The sequence below is a fragment of the Sapajus apella genome, unplaced genomic scaffold (assembly GCF_009761245.1).
Source record: "Sapajus apella isolate SASKATOON/1434 unplaced genomic scaffold, GSC_monkey_1.0 scaffold14, whole genome shotgun sequence".
NCBI lineage: Eukaryota > Metazoa > Chordata > Mammalia > Primates > Cebidae > Sapajus > Sapajus apella.
The window spans coordinates 13,550,757-13,555,591 of record NW_022436954.1 but is presented as its reverse complement, the minus strand read 5'-3'; the positions used below and the strand labels follow the sequence as shown (position 1 = coordinate 13,555,591).

The 4,835-nt window shown below is 45.7% G+C and overlaps 1 long non-coding RNA gene across 1 annotated transcript in view; it reads right to left on the bottom strand.

The window, feature by feature from the left end:
* Positions 1 to 314: 314 nt before the first annotated feature.
* LOC116555035 overlaps positions 315 to 4,835 on the bottom strand; it is a 35,105-nt gene continuing 30,584 nt past the window's right edge. The window contains exons 2-3 of the long non-coding RNA XR_004270345.1: positions 2,450 to 3,337; positions 315 to 999 (exon numbers count right to left, since the gene is read on the bottom strand). This is a non-coding gene — a long non-coding RNA (uncharacterized LOC116555035). The remainder of the gene's footprint in view (positions 1,000 to 2,449; positions 3,338 to 4,835) is intronic.

Here is a 4,835-nt window from a genome sequence, read left to right as displayed (position 1 = left end):
TTACTTCTTTGGTTTCCTTTACTTTTTTTCTGAAATGGAGTCTTGCGCTGTCGCCCAGGCTGGAGCGCAATTTCAGGTCACTGCAACCTCCCCTCTCGGGTTCAAGCGATTCTCCTGCCTCAGCCTCCAGAGTGGCTAGGATTACAGATATGCGCCACCATGCCCGGCTCATCTTTGTATTTTTGGTAGAGACAGGGTTCTGCCATATTGACAAAATTTCTGGATTTCTGGTCTCGAAATCCTGATCTCAAGTGATCCACCCACATCGGCCTCCCAAAATACTGAGTTTACAGGAGTGAGCCTCTGAGCCCAGCCTCCTTTATTTTTTCAGTGTGTCTACTAAGAAAATTTAAATCACATATGCAGCTTCTGTTATATTCCTGCTGGCTCACGCTGAGCTGAAGGATCACATCTAAGCCTTAGGATGCTCACTCTGGAGGCATCTTTGAGGATGGGTTAGGATGGGTAGGTTCATTAGGAAACAGGTACAGTTTTTCATATCAAAGGCCCATATTAAGGAGAGGACTCCAATTCCAATTTTCCTATCACAGGTAGTTTGTCACAAAGTAGAATCAGAGAGATGTGATTTCCCTCCTCTCGTAGTAATAGGTAGCGTGTTACATCCTATTAGGTAAAGGGTATTACCAGGCACTGCAAAAGCACACTTAGATGCTTTTCCCCAATGTAAGTTTCAATGCCATCACTTACATGATGATCTCTATCTTACAGATTGGTACACTGAGGTTCAGAGAGTTACTTCACTGGCTCAGGGCCATGTGGCTTCTTAGTAATAGAGGACTTGAAACTTTGGCTTTGACTCTAGAAGCCTGAGAGTCTACAGTCAGGATGTGTTTTCCCAGCATGAGGCCTTGCTTCTGCATTCAGACATGACCTACTGTTGCTTCAGAGAAGGGGGGCGGCAGAGACATCTCGTAAATGGAACCCATCTCTCTCAAGGACAGTGAGATTGAGTGGAGAAAAATTCACATAGGTTCACAGCTGTGATGATAAAAAGATAATTAGTAAAACTATCATAATTTGTAATTACTCATGACCCTTAGACATAAAGATCAAGCCACAAATAACTCTGTAATAACAGCAATAACAATAGTAGTTAATAATACTAGTAACTATTTACAAGAGCAATGACTTGGAACCAACCCGAATGCCCATCAATGATAGACTGGATAAAGAAAACATGGCACATATACACCATGGAATACTACGCAGCCATAAAAAAGGATGAGTTCATGTCCTTTGCAGGGACATGGATGAAGCTGGAAACCACCATTCTCAGCAAACTAATACAGGAACAGAAAATCAAACACTGCCTGTTCTCACTCATAAGTGGTAGCTGAACAATGAGGACACATGGACACAGGGAGGGGAACATCACACACTGGGGCCTGGTGGGGGATGAGGGACTAGGGAAGGGAGAGCATTAGGACAAATACCTAATGCATGCAGTACTTAAAACCTTGACGATGGGTTGATGGGTGCAGCAAACCACCATGACACATGTATACCTATGTAACAAACCTGCATATTCTGCACACGTATCCCAGAATTTAAAGTAAAATAAAAATAAAATAACAATAATAACAGTAGTAATGGCTTTTATTTATTAAGCGCTTATACCACTTCAGCAGGCACTGTTTTGGTAAAGGACCACAATTTCAAAAGTAAACTCTGGAAGCAAAAACGCCTGGTTTCAAATCCTGGTTTTGCTAGTATATGAAGCCTCAGTTTCATCAACTATAAAATGAGGGTACCCATATACTGCATTGTCAGAATTATGAGATACTAGGCTCAGATACCAGACTTAGGTTCGTGTCTGGCACAGGGCGAATCCTTGGTTAACACTGCCGATTACAATCATCTCATTTAATCCCAACAATAACCCAATGCGTAGAGAGGATCAATAGTGATAAATGGGAGTGATAATATCCCCAGTTCACAGATGCAGAAACTGAGATGCGAAACAATAAGAAACTTGTCAAAGTCCTTCCATTTCTCAGGATTGTAGATGGGATTCAGATCTAGGCGGGCTGGTTTGAGGATCTGTAGACAGTTCCTCATCTTAAACAGTTTGTAACGTCATATTTTTTCTTGTTTTTTTTTTTAAGACGGAGTCTCGCTCTGTCACACAGGCTGGAGGCTGGAGTGCAGTGGCGCCATCAATCTGGGCTCACTGCAAACTCCACCTCCCTGACTGAAGCAATTTCCCTGCTTCAGCCTCCGAGTAAGCTGGGATTCGAGGCGCACGCCACCATGCTCAGCTAATTTTTTGGATTTTTAACAGAGATGGGGTTTCACCATGTTGGCCAGACTGGTCTCAAACTCCTGATGTCAGGAAGTCCATCCACTTCAGCCTCCCGAAGTACTGGGATTATAGGCATGAGCCACCATGCACGGCACTTTTTTCTTATTCTTTTTTAATGATACTTACCACATTAGTTCCTTGAAGTGTAGAACGTGACCGCCCGCCTGCCCAAGGCTTTGACAGAAGCCAGTGGGATAGTCCACAGCTCGGTGTGAGCACAGAGAGGTAGCTGCCCCGATGCTGCAGGGCTCAGCTGATGAATGACCCATCAGTTTCTGGGTCCCGTGGGTCCACGGGTATCCAGCCGCAATCTACGCTTGCCAAGAAGGCACAACACTAGCACTACAGCATCTCCCACTCTTAGGACTGCCCGAGGCCTGAGGGTGGTTGGGGAGGAGGAAAGAACTGGACATGGTTGAGCCCGCTCAAGCACGGAGCTGCCTCCTGAGCCTGGCTGTGTGGCTGCCGTGCCTCGGACGTCTCTGTAATGCTGACCTCTGGTGGAGATGGGCTGCTCCTCAGCCTTGAACTCCCCCTGAGCTCCAGGAGTCCCAGCGCTGGCTTCCAGCCCTGCCACCGGGAGGCAGACCCTGCAGACTGAGACCCCAGAGGGCCCACCTAAGCCCAACCTTTCTCCTTCTTCTAGAGCCCTGTGGCATCCGGAATTGTCTACCCCAGAACCTTAGGGCTCAGGGGCTAGAAGAACCCTTAGCAAAAGGAACTTACCCCGCTGATGGTTCTGACGCTGAACACGCCCTAGAACCCAGCACCGGTCCCATCTCCTTGGAGAATTAGGGCCTTGGCCTCCCCACCTACTTCAGTGTTTTGAGCTACGCATGGTCTTCTGAAATGCGGTTACACTGCACTGTAATAATACAATGTCATATTATGACACTGAGATAGAAAAGGAAATGTTCTTGTCTTATTATTTTCTCTTTGGGTGGTGCAGGAGTAAAACCAAGAGACGTTGAATCATCCTCAATATTATTCATCACTCTTCTCAAGCGTGTCACTCTGTAAAGATAACAAATGAAAGAGAAAATGTTACCCTGTTTTATTAAGGAAAACTATGGACTAGGAAAAAAAAAAACTGCCTTTTTTTTTTTTTTCTTTAAATAAGCTGACATTGATAAGAAAAAGTTGAGTCAAGTCCCCAGAGGCAGGAATCTCATTGCTGAGCACCTGGCGCCACCTTGTGGTTACTCTCAGGACAGCGAGCCCAGCTTCCACTCATCACCCACCACTAAAGACATTTATTGAGCATTTCTTAGGTGCCCTTTCACCTGTTTCTTTGCTGAGCCCCTTATCTGAATCTTTTATCTCAATGAACTTTGCACTGAACTCTCTTTTGGTACACTCACTAATTTTAGCACGGGGAAAAGGGTGGCTATACAGTTGAGCTGGCCCAAGTCAGAAGGTGTCTATGGAGATATTCTTTATCCATGAGCACTCCCAGTTATTCCAGTGTCAGCCCCGAGACCCTAAAGGTCACCCACAGACTTAACTAGTGAGATCTGTTAAATTATGTGTGTATATTTTCCCTTCCCTCTTTCTGGAAATACATTTTCCTGTTTCTCAGGCAGCAACCATTCTGGTAAGACAGGAGAACTTCAGCACACACAGGTTGGAATAGACATAGCTAATTAGCGGAGCGGACACAGTAATCAGTGACCGAGCCAGATCTGGGGCTTCAGGGCTCTGTGAATCACTCAAAAAATGTCCACTGAGTCCTTCCTCTCTAGGGGACCCTATGCTAAGCTCCATGGTAAATCAAATCCACGCCCAGGACTCTGCCCTGGAAAGACAGAGCCTTGTTAGGGAGAGAGGCATCTACTAAAGAATGAGGTAAAACAGTAGAGCTGTAACTGTGCAAAGTGTTACAAGGAGACTTATGTCCACAGACGGGATTTTTAGAGTCTGACTTTCAGAGACTTTAAATGACTGAAAAAAAAATCATGGCCCCCTCCATAATCTATTTTAAATGAAAACACGATTTAAAGATAAGTGTAAGGAAACCCCCAAAAGGCTTACTTTTCCCACAATGTCGTCTTTGAAACTATTTTATGCTAAAAGGAATCAAATAGCATGTGATGAAAAATCGGGAGTGACCCCATTTCTCTAATGCCTGAAATAGCTGTTTAGCCAGCCTGTTGGAGAATCCAAGAACAGATACACATATAATAGGTCACAAAAATTTGGGAAGATGCTCCTAAGAAAATGGTAACAGTGCTGAGAGCTACAGGATAAGAAGGCAGAAAGGTGAAAAGCGTGACAAACAATTGCAGCAAGCACTGGGCAGAGCGCGTACGATGGTCCTGCGGAGCCTGGGGGCTTGAGACAACAGAGGCTGAAAGAAGACAGCAGAGGCCGGAAGAAGACAGCAGGGGCCGAAAGAAGACAGCAGAGGCCGAAAGAAGACAGCAGGGGCCGGAAGAAGGCAGCAGGGGCCGGAAGAAGGCAGCAGAGGCCGGAAGAAGGCAGCAGGGGCCGGAAGAAGGCAGCAGGGGCCGGA